This window comes from Theropithecus gelada, chromosome 10 (genome assembly GCF_003255815.1).
Source record: "Theropithecus gelada isolate Dixy chromosome 10, Tgel_1.0, whole genome shotgun sequence".
NCBI lineage: Eukaryota > Metazoa > Chordata > Mammalia > Primates > Cercopithecidae > Theropithecus > Theropithecus gelada.
The window spans coordinates 36,353,155-36,368,345 of NC_037678.1; positions in this window are offsets into that span (position 1 = coordinate 36,353,155).

Here is a 15,191-nt window from a genome sequence, read left to right on the forward strand (position 1 = left end):
TAACTGAATGTGAAATCTGGAAATCATCTCATTTTCCAGAATTCTGCACTAGAAACTCAGCAATTTCACTCTGCTTTTCGTGCAATGGCAAGCTTGTGTTCCCATAGTTCACGGAGCACCTTTGCTTTTTTGATGTCCCAGGATTCATATGAAAAAGAAAAAAAGAGATAAAAGGCAGTGGGGAAAAGAATAGCTTAGTGCAGAAAAAGGGAAGCTTCTTTTCTGTTCCTGAGGCCCTACAAGGTCACATCTTCTTAATCTGGCTATTTCGTGTAAAATCCAGGTGGTAAAAACAGAAGACATATGTTGTGTCTGTGTCTTTTTATTTCTCTGTTCCTGCCAGTCAGATAGCAAAAAATTTGTATCAGGGAGCAAAGAGTGGATGGGAATAAAAGCACGAAATGGAGAAGAGCCCTTTTTGAAATTTTGGAAAATCCTTCTATTCACTCAAACAGAAATGAGCAGACTTTTAAAAAGTTTCAATGATGATATCATAAGACTATCTTATAATTATAATAATTATGTAAAATGATAAAATTAAGCACAAAATAGTTTTATGATTAAGATGGTGGCAGCTAATCTGAATCAAGTGAAAAATTCAGGGAAAAAGTTATTTTTAGAAAATAAAATAATTATTATTAATATTACCTTTATTAAAAGTCAAAGATAGAAATAATACAAACAAAAGTGGAAAAATACAAATATCAGAAAATCTATGTGATAGCCCATTTTCTGCTGCTGCTGACAGATTAACCCAACAAAGAAAGATTGGCAAAATATATCCTCAGCAATTTCCCAAGAAACTGAAGGAAGAGCATGATAGGTAAGCCTACAGTTTCTTTTGTTTGTTGGTTGGTTAGTTTGTTTTGATTTTTGGTTTTGAGATGGAATTTCTCTCGTTGCCCAAGCTGGAGTGGAATGGTGTGATCTCAGTTCCCTGCAACCTCTGCCTCCTGGGTTCAAGCGATTCTCCTGCCTCAGCCTCCACAGTAGCTGTGATTACTGGCATGTGCCAGCATGCCCGGCTAATATTTTGTATGTTTAGTAGACATGGTGTTTCACCGTGCTAGCCAGGCTGGTCTCGAACTCCTGATCTCAGGTGTTCTGCCCACCTCAGCCTCCCAAAATGCTGAGTTTACAGGAGTGAGCCAATGTGCCTGGCCGCCTATAGCAATATTTAGCAGCAGATAATTGTCATTGTGCTATAAACTAATTCAACCTTGGACTGATATTCTTTATGATTAACAAGTTTTATACTTTTACCAGGGACCTTTAGCCCTGCCTGGTAATCAGAAAAATACAAATTAACATAAAATAATATATATATTTTTAAGGTCATGCTGATATTTAAAAAGTAATTACTAGTGTTGGCAAATGTGAGGAAAAAGGCATTCTCATACACTGTCGGTACATGACATTGGTAAATTATTTCTGAAGGGTAACTTAGCGCTGTGTATCAAACTTCCAAATAACCCGACATCGCTTTAACTCGACAACTTCACTTTTGGAACTAGATTTCACAGGAAAACATAACTTGTGTAAACATACACACACTTATTAAGGGTATTAATTATATATTACACATAATGCACAATAGGCCAATAAATATATAAAATGGATGTAATAACAAGGTGAATTGAAAGCATTAAGAAAGAAATATAAAAAGTGTGGAGATGTTAGACTCTTTAGCCTAGTTTTGGATTACAGTAATCTGCAGATAGTTTGTGTGAAAGACATCCAAAGGTGCCATCTTACACTGTCAATCATTTGGAGAGATACCTGCAATGTTTCGTAAAGATTAAAATTTATTTCTAGTGAACTTATACACTTGTCAATAAATAATACCTTTAAAAATTAGCTAATTGTAAATGATCTTTTTAAAATTAGGGAGTAATTATGACTGTGTGATTTAAAAAGGTAATTTTGAACTTGTAACTTTCCTGAACAATCTCCAGTTTCCTTTTTTATAATAAATGGTAGAGTGACTACGAACAAAAACTTCAGCAGAATAGTCTTTCCTTACTACTTTTCAAGTATATGCATTCTTTTGAAGATGTTGAAGTGAGAAATTAAATATCTGAGAACTAGAAAGGAAGACTAATCCAGAACATAGAAATTTTATTAGGATAATAAACAACATATGAAGAGGTGGATCACAAGATGAACTTTTTATTTTTTAGCAAAATGAATTTCAGATAAATATCTTTATCTGCAGACGCACCTTAAAACAAGAAAATGAAGAAAAAACAAATGTTAATATGCTGTACAAAAAAATTAGAGAAGAATTAGAAAGGAAAGAGAAACAACATAAGAAAGAAGTTGAGGCAAAACAACTTGAACCGACTGTTCAATCACTAGAGATGAAACCAAAGACAGTAAGAAATACTCAAAATCAGGTAAATCAATCTTTTGTAAAAATTCTCTTTTAAACTTTGCCACTTCCATCCAATTTGAATGAGACATGAAATCACAGATGCAGCATTTCTTACAAAAGAGAGACCATTTTTTCAAAAAGTCACCTAGGAATTTATAGACTTGAATGACTAGATATTTATTGAGGACTGTTTCCAGTTCAAGGATACTTTCTACACCAGAATAACAACACTAGCAAAGAGCTAGTGCCAGCTATCGGTGGTAGTGCCAGGATGATTTTGAAATCCAGCTGAATACAGAACTGTGTAGGAAACAGTTTATATGGTGATAGAAGAGAAACAGTAGTAAATATGAACTAAGTCATGCTACGAATGCTGACACTACCACTGTAACTTTTGGAAAAAATGATAATGTCATTTTATTGGCTTTTGAAGTGTAAATATTTTAGTGTATATGCTGTAGACCTCAAACCCTATCAAGAGTCTCAAAGAAGTTGGCTGGATAAAGCCCGCTGTGGATGTCTTGATACTCAAAGATGGATGATGCAATTCGAATATTTGCTCCCCAGCAAATCTCATATTTAATTATATTTCCTAATGTGGAAGGTGGATCCTGGTATAAGGTGATTGAATTATGAAGGCAAATTTCTCATGAATGGTTCAGCACCATGCCCTTGTACCATCTTCACAATCATGAGTGACTTCTCGTGAGACCTAGTCACTGAAAACTCTATGTCACCTCCCTACTCTCCGTGTTTTCCTCTTGCTATGTGAGACAACTCACTCTTTCTTTGCCTTGCATAAAGATGGAGAGATATCTGAGGACTCCCAGAAGCAGAAGCCACTGAGCCACTGTGCTTCCTGTCCACCCTGCAGAGCCATAGGCTAATTAAACCTCTTTTTCAAAATAAATCATACAGAAAATGGCAAATGAGGATTGGAGCACTGTTATAAAGCTACCTGAGAATGTGGAAACTGCTTTGGAACCAGGTAATGGGCAGAAGTTGGAAGAGTTTGGAGGGCTCAAAAAAAGACAGATGAGAAAATTTTTGGAGTATCTTAGAGACTGGTTAAATGGTTGTGACAAAAATCCTGACAGAAACATGGACAGCGAAGGCCAGACTGAGGAGGTCTCAGAGAGAAATAAGAAGCTTTCTGGAAAATGTCTTCCTTTTGGATATGGAAAGCTTCCACAATGCCTGTCCCATTATTATACCTTAGAAGCAGTGACCTTGCTTTTTATTTCAGAGACTCCTAGGCAAAAGAGGCTATAACGTTGACTCAGATGAGGCTTTGGACTTTGTAACTTTGAGTTAATACTGAAATGAGTTAAGACTCATGCTGGCAAGGCATGATTGTATTTTGCAATGTGAGAAGGACATGACGTTCATGGGGTCAGGGACAGAATAATATGATTTGTCTCTATGTCCCTATCAAAACCCACGTGGAATTATACTCCACATGGGGAGGCCTAGGTGGAAAAAGATTTAGTCATAAAAGGGTGGGGGTGGATCTTTCATGAATGATAAAGCACCTTGATGCTATCCTCCTGATGGTGAGTAAGTTTCATGGGATCTGGTTTTTCAGAAGGCTGTGGAACCTCTTTCCTCACTCTATCTTGCTCCTACTCCTGCCTTAGGAGACAGCTCATTATCCCTTGGCTTTCTGGTACAATTAGGAGGCTCTCTGAATCCTCCCAGAAACAGTAAAGACACTTTGCTTCCTTCACAGCTTGTAGAACCATGAATCAATTAAACCTCTTTTATTTGCAATAATACAGAAAATTAGAACTGCAGAGAGAGCTGGGAAATGTTTTCAAGGCCTTTTTCCCTTCATCTTGGCTATTAGCGCAGGGCTTCTTGATATGCAAATTTGTGAAATCTTCTTGAATTTTTCCCCTTAAATGGGGTTTTGTGTTATTGCTACAAAGCCAACCTGCTATACAGATACCTGAAAAATTAGAAGCAGGCTCAGTAGTGGCTAACAAATATTGGGAGGGTTTGGAGGCATTAGAGCATGATAGAAAGATGAGGGAGTGATTTAATAATGGATACTGGGCTGGGTGTAGAAGGAAAAAAGGGGGGTGTTTAGGGTGGGAAGTAGTAGGTTGGCTGTAGGTTGCCTGTAGGGTGGTGGGTAGTAGGAAGTGGGAGTAGCCTTCTGCAGAGGCAGAGCCTCATGGAAAAGTCTCCTAGGGCAATGCACCTGTGGCTTTGCAGGTTTGAGTCCCCAGGGCTGCTCTCATGGACTGGACTAGTGTTAAGTGCCTGTAGCTTTTCTACACTGAGGGTGTAAGCTGTTGGTGGGTCTATGAATCTTGGATCTGCAGGGTGGTGGTCCCCTGCGTGGGGGCTCCAAGTCCATATTTTCCTTCTTCACTGCCCTAGTAGAGGCTTCCCAGGAACTCTGCCTCTGCAGTAGTGTTCTGCCTGGAAACAGTGGGAGGTGGGGGTGGGAGGCACAGCCTTCACCAATGGTTAAGCACTATCTTCTTGACGCTGTCCTCATGATAGTGCGTTTTCACGAGATCTGGTTATATAACAGGGTGTGGCACCTCTTTCCTCTCTTAGTCTTGCCACAAGAAACATCTCCTTGCCTCTTCACTTTCTGGTATGGTTGTGAGGCTTCCTGAGTCTTCCCAGAAGCAGAAGCCACTATGCTTCCTTTACAGCCTGCAGATTTAATTGGCTCATTTAATATGAGCCAATGAAATCTCTTTTCTTTATGGTCATACAGAAAATTAGTACTAGGAAGTGGAGCTATGAAATGCCTTCAAGGCCCTTTCCTTTTTGTCTTGGCAACCAGCACTCAGCTACTTTTCATGCAAATATCTGAAGCCTTCATGAATTTTATCCCTGAAAATGGACTTGTCTTCTTTTACCACAATGCCAGGTTGTGATAAAGATAGCTGACAATGTAGAAGCAGGTTCAGAAGTGGGTAAAAGACAGAGGTCAGGAGAGTTGGGAAAGCTTAGAAGACAGCAAGATGAGGAAAAGTTTGACCACTATAGAGAACTGTGAAATGCTTGTGATGAGAAGGCTGACAGAAGGATCAACTCTGAAGTCCAGACTTAAAAGGTCCCAGATGAAAATGAGGAATTTCCTGTGAACAAGAGGCAAGGTTCCATTTCATTGGCCTTAGCAAAGAATGTGGCTGCACAGTGACCCTGCCCCGGAGATCTGTGAAACTATGAACTTGGGAGTGAAGATTTAAAATGTTTCTGGTGGAATGAACATCTCTGCAGCATCGTGCAAGAGGTGTCCTCTCTGCATTGAACAGCCTGTGTTCTTATGTGTGACCTAAGAAATGACTTCAAGTTGGAACTTCTATTTAAATGACAAGTGGAGATCTGAAGTTTGGAAAACCTACAGCCTGAACAAGTGGTCAAAAAGAAAAGCCGATTTTCAGGGGGAAAATTCAAGAAGGCTTGGAGTATCTGCATAAAAGGAGCCCAGTACAAACACCCAAGACAATGGGAAAAAGATTTTGAAGGCATACTGCTTCAGAGGTGGCTCCATGCCTTGATGGTTTCCATATAGTGTTAAGCCAGCAGGTGTACAGAGCAAGAGACTAAAGGCTTGGAAACCTCTGTTCAGACTCCAGAAGATGCACAGAAAAACCTGGATGTCCAGAAAAGAAGATTTTCCAAGGGGCAGGGCCTCATGGAAAACCTCTACGAGGGGAGCAAAGAAGGGACTTATAGGGTTGAAGCCCACACACAGGGAGGCATCATTCCCCAAACCCCAGATTCATAGACCCACAAACAGCTTGCACTCTCACTGTGGAAAAGCTACAGGCACTCAACACCAGCCCTGTCCATGAGAGCAGCCACGGGGGCTGGACACTGAAAAGCCACAGGTGCAGATCTGCTGAAGTCTTTGGGAGCCCAGCCTTCACACCCCTGTGCCATGGATGTGGGACAGGGATTCAAAAAGGTTGATATTGGAGCTGTAGGATTGAGTGACTGGCCTGCTGGATTTTGGATGTCTATGTATCCTATGAGTCCCGTCTGTGTTGTGTACTTATTTCTAGCATTTTTTTTTTCTTCTATTGTCTGGGAATGTGTACCCATTGCCTGTACAATCATTGTACCTTGGAATTATAAAGTTAACTTGCTTTTTAATTAAGTGGCTCATGGGCAGAAGGGGCTGTAGACTTGTCTCAGATAAGACTTTGGGCTTTGGACATTGGAGTAAGTGCTGGAATGAGTTAAGATCTCCAGGACTGTAGGGAAGGCATCATTGCATTTTGCAATGTGAGAAAGACATGAGATTTGGGGGATCAGGGACAGAATAATATGATTTGGCTCTGTGTCGCTACCAAAACTCATGTGGAATTGTAATGGGAAATGTTAAAGTGGGGCTAGTGGAAGGTGATTTAATCATGGTGGAGAGTGAAGGTTGGAAGTTGTGGGGGTGGGGAAGATTCGGGGGGATTATGGTGGGGTTGGGGGTGAAAGGCAGGGGTGGGGGTGGATCCTTCACAAATGGTTAAACACCATCTCCTTAATGCTGTCCTTCTGAGAGTGAGTTCTCTGCATGATTTTGGAGCTGTGAGATTGAATGAACACTGGCCTGCTGGGTTTTCGATGCCCATTGTGCTTGTGGTCCCATTTATGTTATTTTTCTTGGAAATGTCTTCCGTTTGGATTGAGAAAACTTACCCAATACCTGTACCATCATTCTACCCTGAAAGAAACGAATGCCCTTTTAATTTCAGGGACTCATAGACAGAAGAGACAATAGCCTGTCTCAGATGAGACTTTGAACTTTTTACATTTGAGTTAATGCAGGAATGACTTAAGGCTTTTGGAAACTTTGGAAAAGGCATGTTTGTATTTTACTATGTGAGAAGGACATGACATTCGGAAATGTCAAGGTCAGCATAATATGGTTTGGCTGTGGGCCCATAGAAAAGTCACGTGGAATTGTAATCCCAAATGTTGGAGTTGGGGTCTGGTGGGAGATTATTTAATCATGGACAGGAGAGGTGGGGATGGAAGGAGAAAGGGGGTGGGTAGAGCTGTTAAGAGAGGGCTAGTTGTAGGGTGGTGGGTAATAGGAAGGGGGAGTAGCCTGCTGCAGAGACAGAGTCTCATGGGAAACCTCTACCAGGGCAGTACACCTGTGGCTTTGCAGGCTTTAGCCCCCATGGCTGCTCTCGGGGGCTGGGCTGGTGTTGAGTGCCTATAGCTTTTCCATCCTGAGGGTGGGAGCTGTTGGTGGGTCTATGACTCTGGGGTCTGGAGGATGGTGGCATCCTGGGTGGGGACTTCAAGCCCATATTTTGCTTCCGTGCTGCCATAGTAGAGGCTTCCCAAGAGACTCTGCCTCTGCATGAGGCTTCTGTCTGGAAATGGGCAGAGGTAGGTTGCTGGGTGGATCCTTCATCAGTGGTTTATCTTCTTGCTGCTGATCTCCTGATAGTGAGTTCTCAGGAGATCTGGTTGCATAACAAGGTGTGGCACCTCTTTCCTCTGTCTTGCTCATATTCCTGCCATATGGAACATTTCATTGCTGTTTTCCTTCTGGTATGATTGGGAAGCTTCCTGAGTCCTCCCAGAAGCTGAAGCCACTATGCTTCCTTTATAGCCTGCAGAACCATGAGCCAATTAAACCCCTTTTTGTTGTGATCATACAGAACATAAGTACTGCAAAATGGAGGCATGAAATATCTTCAATGACTTTTCCCCATCGTCTTGGCTATTAGCACTGGGTTTCTTTCTAATGCAAATATCTGAAGCCTTCTAGAAGTTTCCTCCTGAAAATGGACTTCTTTTTCTTCTACATTGTTATGCTGCAACAGAGATAGCTAAAAATAGAAAGCACTTTCAGCAGTGGGTAACAGCCGGAGTTTGGAGAGTTTGGAGAGCTTGAAAGAAGACAGGAATATGAGGGAAAGTTTGGACCATTGTAGAGACTTGTTAAATAGTTGTGATTAAAAGGCTGACAGAAGGATGGACCATGAAGGCCAGGCTCATGAGATTCTCAGATGAAAATGAGGAACTTACTGAGAACAGGAGCCAAGGTTACTTTTGTTTTACTGTAGCAAAGAACGTGACTGTAGGTTGACTTTGTCCTGGAGGTGAGGGTGATGATTTAGTGTGTATCTGGTGGAATGAACTTCTAGGCAGCATAGCACAAAAGGGGTCCTGTCTGCATCAAACAGCCTGTGCTGTTATGTGTGACCGAGAAAAGGACCTCAAGTTGGAATGGACATTTAAATGACAAGCAGAGCTCAAAAGATTGAAACATTTGCAGCCTGGCCAAGTGGTCAAAAAGAAAAACTGATTTTCAGGGGGAAAATTCCTGAAGGCTCCAGAAATTTGCATAAAATGGAGCCCAGGGCTAGTAGCCAAGACAATGGGGAAAAAGTCTTGGAGGCATTTCAGAAACGTTTGCAGTAGCCCTTGCTGTCAGAGGCCCTGGGACCTAGGAGAAAAGAATGGTTTCCTGGGCCAGCCCCCGGCCCGCTGCTGAATGCAGCCTCAGGACACTGCTGCCTGCATCCTGGCAGCCCCAGCTCCAGCTCCAACCTTGACTGAAAGATGCACAGGGACAGATTGGTTCACTGCTTCAGAGGGTGCAAACTACAAACCTTTATGGCTTCTACGTAGTGTTAAGCCAGCGGGTTCACAGAGCACTAGTCCAGAGGCTTGGGAGCCTCCGTATAGATTTCAAAAGATGTATGAATATGCCTGGGTGTCCAGACAGAAGACTGCCAAAAAGGCAGAGCCTAGTGGAAAACCTCTACTAAGGCATTGCAGAGGGTAAGTATGTGGTTGGAGCCTCCACACTGGAGGCCACCATCATGCAGACCCCAGATTCATATACCCACCAAGAGCTTTGTACCCTCTGTGGGTAAAAGCTACAGGCACTCAACACCAGCACAGCCCTTGAGGGCAGCTTGGGGGGCTGAACCCTGCAAAGCCACAGGTGCAGAGCTGCCCAAGGCCTTGGGAGACCAGCCTCACACCCGATACAAGGATTAAAAAAGGATGACTTCGGAGCTGTGGGTTTGAGTAACTGGCCTGCTAGGTTTTAGACTTTCATGGGACCTGTAAGTCCCACTTGTGTTTTGTTCTCTCTGGCAAAAATTTTTCTTTTGGGTGGGAACTCTTATTCAATGCCTGGACAATCATTGTATCTTGGAAGTAGTTAACTTGCTTTTATTTCAGAGGCTCAGGGGCAGAAGGAAGTGCAGATTTGTCTCAGGTGAGATTTTAGGCTTCAGACATTTGAGTGAATGTTGGACTGAGTTAAGATCTTGGGAGTCTTAGTCAAGATGATGGGGAAAATGATTGAAGCCGTTTCATAGCTTCACTTCCCAGTACTAATTTTCTCTATGACCATAACAAAAAGCGGTTTAATTGTCTCATGGTTCTGCAGGCTGTAAAAAAGGATTGTAGCTTGGGGAAATGGTAAGTAAGACATCATTTTATTTTGCAAAGTGAGAAGGACATGAGATTTTGGGAGGCAGGGACAGAATAATAAAATTTGGCTGTGTGTCCCTACAGAAACTCATGTGGAATTGTAATCGGAAATGTTAAAATTGGGGCCAAGTGTAAGATAATTTAATCATGGAGGGCAGTGGGTGTTGGAAGGTGGGGATTGGGGAGAATGGGGGGATTATAGTTGTGTTGAGGGGAGAAAAGTGGGCATTGGGAGAGGATCCCTCACAAATGGTTAAACACCATCTCCTTAATGTTTCCTCATGATGGTGAGTTCTCATGATGGTTTTGGAGCTGTAAGAGTGAATGGATACTGATCTCCCGGGTTTTGGACTTGCACTGGGCCTGTGATCCCATTTGTGTTATTTTCCCGGCAAACTTCTACCCTTTGGATCGAGAAAACTTACCCAATGCCTGGACCATCATTGTAGCTTGAAAGAAAAGAACTCCCTTTTAAATTCAGGGACTCATAGGCAAAAGGAACTGTAGCCTTTTCTCAGGTGAGATGTTGAAACTTTTACACTGGAGTGAATGCTGAAATGACTTAGGACTTGGCAGCTTTTGGAAAGGCATAATTGTATTTTACTCTGTGAGATGGACATGATATCGGGGGATGAGGGTCAGAATAATATGTTTTAGCTGTGTGCCCCTACCTAAATTCATGTGTAATTGTAATCCCGAATGTTGCAGATGGGGCCTTCCGGGAGGTGATTTATTCATGGATGGGAGAGCGGTGGGGTTGGAAGTAAACAGAGGTGGGGAGGAGAAGGCTGGCTATAGAGTGGTGGGTAGCAGGAGGGAAGTAGCCTGCTGCAGAGGCAGAGGCTCATGGAAAACCTCTACTAGGGCAGCGTAGCCGTGGCTTTGCAGGCTTTAGCCCCCATTGCTGCTCAAATAGGCTGGGCTGGCGTTGAGTGCCTGTAGCTTCTCCATACTGAGGGTGTCAGCTGATGGTGGGTCTATGACTCTGGGGCCTGGAGGATGGTGGTATCCTGCGTGGGGCTCCAAGCCTATATTTTCCTTCTGCACTGCCCTAGTAGGGATTTTCCAAGAGGCTCTGCCCCTGCCTCAGGCTTCTTCTTGGAAACAGTTGGGGGTGGATATGGGGTGGTGGGAGGATCCTTCACCAATAGTAAAGCACCATCTTCTTGATGCTGATCTCCTGATAGTGAGCGCTCATAAGATCTAGTGGTATAACAGGATATGTCACCTCTTTCCTGTCTCTATCTTGCTTCTACTCCCGCCATATAAAACATTTCATTGCCGCTTGACCTTCTGGTATGATTGGGAGGCTTCCTGAGTCCTTCTGGAGGCAGAAACCACTATGCTTTCTTTACAGCCTGAAGAACTGTGAGCCATTTAAACCTCTTTTCTTTATGTACATACAGAAAATTAATACTGCAAAGTGAAGCTATGAAATGTCTTCTAGGCCTTTCCCACAATCTCTTGACTATTAGCACTGGGCTTTTTTCATGCAAATATTGGAGGCCTTCTTGATGTTTCCCCCTCTTAATGGACTTTTCTTCTTTTACCACATTGCCAGGCTGTGACAAAGATACCTGACAATGTAGAAGGGAGTTCTGAATTGTGTAATGGCCAGAAGTGAGAGAGTTTGGAGCGCTTGGAAGAAGACAGGAAGATGAGGGAAAGTTTGGACCATTGCAGAGACTTGTTAAATAGTTGTGATTAAAAGGCTGACAGAAGGATGCACAGTGAAAGCCAGGCCTAGAAGGTCTCAGATGAAAATGGGGAACTTCCTGGGAACTGGAGCGAAGGTTTTTTGTCTTGCCTTAGCAAATAGGCTACACCGTGACCCTGCCCTGGAGATCTGTGAAATTTTGAACTTGAGGGTTTTGTATCTGGTGGAATGAACTTCTGAGCAGCAAAGCTCGAACCTATGTCGAACACCCTATGTTCTTATGTGTGGTCAAAGAAATGACCATAAGTTGGAACTTATATTGAAATGAGAAACAGAGCTTAAACCTTTGGAAAATTTGCAACCTGGACAAATGGTCCAAAGGCAAAGCTGGTTTTCAGGGAGAAGATCCAGAAGGCTTCACTATTTGCATGAGAAGGAGCCCAGTGCTAGTAATTCAAGAAAATGGGTAAAAAGGCCTTGAAGGCACTTCAGGGACCTTTGTAGCAGCCCTTACTGTCACTGGCCCTGGGGCTTAAGAGAAAAGAATGGTTTCCTGGGCCAGCCCCATGGCCCCACTGCTGTGTGCAGCCTCAGGACACTACTGCCTTTATCCCTGCAGCTCCAGCTCCAGTCATGCCTGACACATGCATAGGTACAGCTTGTGTCCCTGCTTCAGGGGTGCAAGCTCCAAGTCTTGGTGGCTTCCACATAATGTTAAGCTAGCAGGTGCATAGAGCACAAGACCAGAGGCTTCGGAGCCTTCGTCTAGACTCCAGAGGATGTATCTGAAAGCCTGGGTGTCCAGCCAGAAGCTTTTCCAAGAGGCAGAGCCTCGTGGTAAACCTCTACTCGGGCAGTGCAGAAGGAGAGTACAGGGTTGGAGTCCCCATACCCATACAGAGAGGCACCATTTCCAGGCCCCAGTTTTATAGACCCACCAACTGCTTGCACCCTTAGTGTTGAAAAGCTACAAGTACTCAACACCAGCCCAACCCACGAGGGCAGCTGGAGGGGAAAGATTCTGCAATGCCACAGGTGCAGAGCTTCCCAAGGCCTGGGGATCCCAGCTATCACACCACCCTGGGCTCTGGATGTGGACATATATTCCAAAAAGATGATTTGGAGCTGTGGGATGGAATGAGTGGCCTGCTGGATTTTTTACTTGCATGGGATCCGTGAGTCCCATCCGTGTTTTGTGCTGCTTTCTGGCAAATTTCTTCTTTTTGGCTTGGAATGCTTACCCAATGCCTGTACAATCATTATACCTTGGAATTAGCTAACTTGCGTTGTATTTCAAAGACTCAGGTGCAGCACGGATGGCAACCTTATGTCAGAAGAGACTTTGGGCTTTTGACATTTGAGTAAATGCTGGAATGAGTTAAGCCATTGGGGGACTGTACAGAATGCATCATTGTATTTTGCAGTATGAGAAGGACATGAAATTGGGGGACCAAGGGGAGAATATGATTTGGCTCTGTTTCCCTATCAAAACTCTTGTGGAATTGTAATGGGGAATGTTAAATGTGGGGCTCGGCAGAAGCTGATTTAATCATGGTGGACAATGGAGGTTTGAAGTGGGAGTGTGGGAGAATGGGGTTTCATGGCGTTGCTGGGGGTAGAACATGAGAATGCGTGGCAGAACCTTCACAAATGGTTAAACAGTATCTCCTTAATGCGATCTGTGTGATAGTGAGTTCTCATGAAAAATGATTTCTGTCCTGCTGGGTTTTGGACTCGCATTGGCCTGTGTCCCAGTTGTGTTATTTTTCTGGGAAAATCTTCCCTTTGGGTTGAGAAAGCTTACCCAGTGCCTGTGCCTGCACCATCACTGTAACTTGAAAGAAAAGAACTCCCTTTTATATTCAGGGACTCATAGTCAGAAGGGATTGCAGCCTTGTCGTGGATGAGACTTGAACTTATTACATTTGAGTTACTACTGGAATGAGTTAAAACTTTTGGAAATTTTTGAAAAGACGTTTGTGTTCTTCTCTGTGAGAAGGACATGAGATGTGGGGATATCAGGGTCAGAATAATATGGTTTGGCTGTGTTTCCGTACAAAAACTCATGGGGAATTGTGTTCCTGAATGTTGGAGGTAGGGCCTGGTGGGAGGTGATTTAATCATAAATGGGAGGTTGGTAAGGGTGGAAGGAAAAACAAGTGGGTAGGGTCAGAGGAGTAAGCTGGCAGTAGGGTGGTGAGAGGGTGGTGGGCAGTAGAAAGGGGGAGTAGTCTGCCGCAGAGGCAGAGCCTCATGAAAAACCTCTACTAGGGCAGTGCACCTGTGACTCTGCAGGCCTTATCCCCCATGACTGCTTTCATGGTTGTGCTGGTGTTGAGTGCCTGTAGCTTTTCCATACTGAGAGTGTAAGCTGTTTGTGGGTCTGTGAATTTTGTGTCTGGAGGATGGTAACCTCCTGTGTGGGGCCTCCAAGCCCATATTTTTTTTTGCACTGTCCGAGTAGAGGTTTTCCAAGACACTCTGCCTCTGCCTGTGCCTCAGGTTTCTGCTTAGAAACAGTGAGGAGTGGGGCTGGTAGGGGGTAGATCTTTCACCAATGGTGAAGCAACATTTTCTTGATGCTGACCTTGTGACAAGTAGTTCTCAGGAAATCTGGTTGTATAACAGAGTGTGGCATCTTTTTCCTCTCTCTGTCTTGTTTCTACTTCTGCCATATACATTATACCATTGCTACTTGGTCTTCTGGTATGATTGGGAGGCTTCCTGAGTCCTCCTAGAAGTAGAAGCCTCTATGATTTATTTAAAGCTTGCAGAACCATGAGCCAGTTCAACCTCTTTTCTTTCTGATTATAGAGAAAATTAGTGCTGTGAAGTGGAGTTATGAAATGCCTTCAAGGTCTTTTCCCTGTTGTCTTGGCAGTCAGTACTCAGCTGGTTTTCAGGCAAATATCTGAAGCCTGCATGAATTTTTCTCCTGAAATGGACTTTTCTTCTTTTACCACATTGCTAGCCTGCAACAAACGTAGCTGAAAATGTAGAAACAGGTTGAGAAGTGTGTAACTGCCAGAGGTTGGAGAGTTTGGAGGTCTTGGAAGAAGACAGGAAGATGAGGAAAAGTTTGGACCAGTGTAGAGACTTGTTAAATAGTTATAATTAAAAAGGTGACAGAAGGATGGACAGTGATGGGCAGGCTTAGAGGATCTCAAATGAACATGAGGAGCTTACTGGGACCAGGAGCTGAGGTCAGTTTTCTTTTGCCTTAGCAGAGAATGTCGCTGCATGATGCCCCTAATGCAGAGACCTGTGAAACTTTGAACGTGAGGGTGATGATTTAGAGTGTATCTGGTGGAATGAACTTTTAGGCAGCAAAGCTCAAGAGGTGTCCTGTCTGTGTGGAACAGCCTGTGGTCTTACATGTGACCAAAGAAATGACCTCAAGGTGAAAGTTATATTTAAATGAGAATGAGAGCTTAACCGGCCGGGCGCGGTGGCTCAAGCCTGTAATCCCAGCACTTTGGGAGGCCGAGGCGGGCGGATCACGAGGTCAGGAGATCGAGACCATCCTGGCTAACACGGTGAAACCCCGTCTCTGCTAAAAATACAAAAAAACTAGCCGGGCGAGGTGGCGGGCGCCTGTAGTCCCAGCTACTCGGAGGCTGAGGCGGGAGAATGGCGTGAACCCAGGAGGCGGAGCTTGCAGTGAGCCGAGATCGCGCCACCACACTCCAGCCTGGGCGACACAGCGAGACTCCGTCTCAAAAAAAAAAA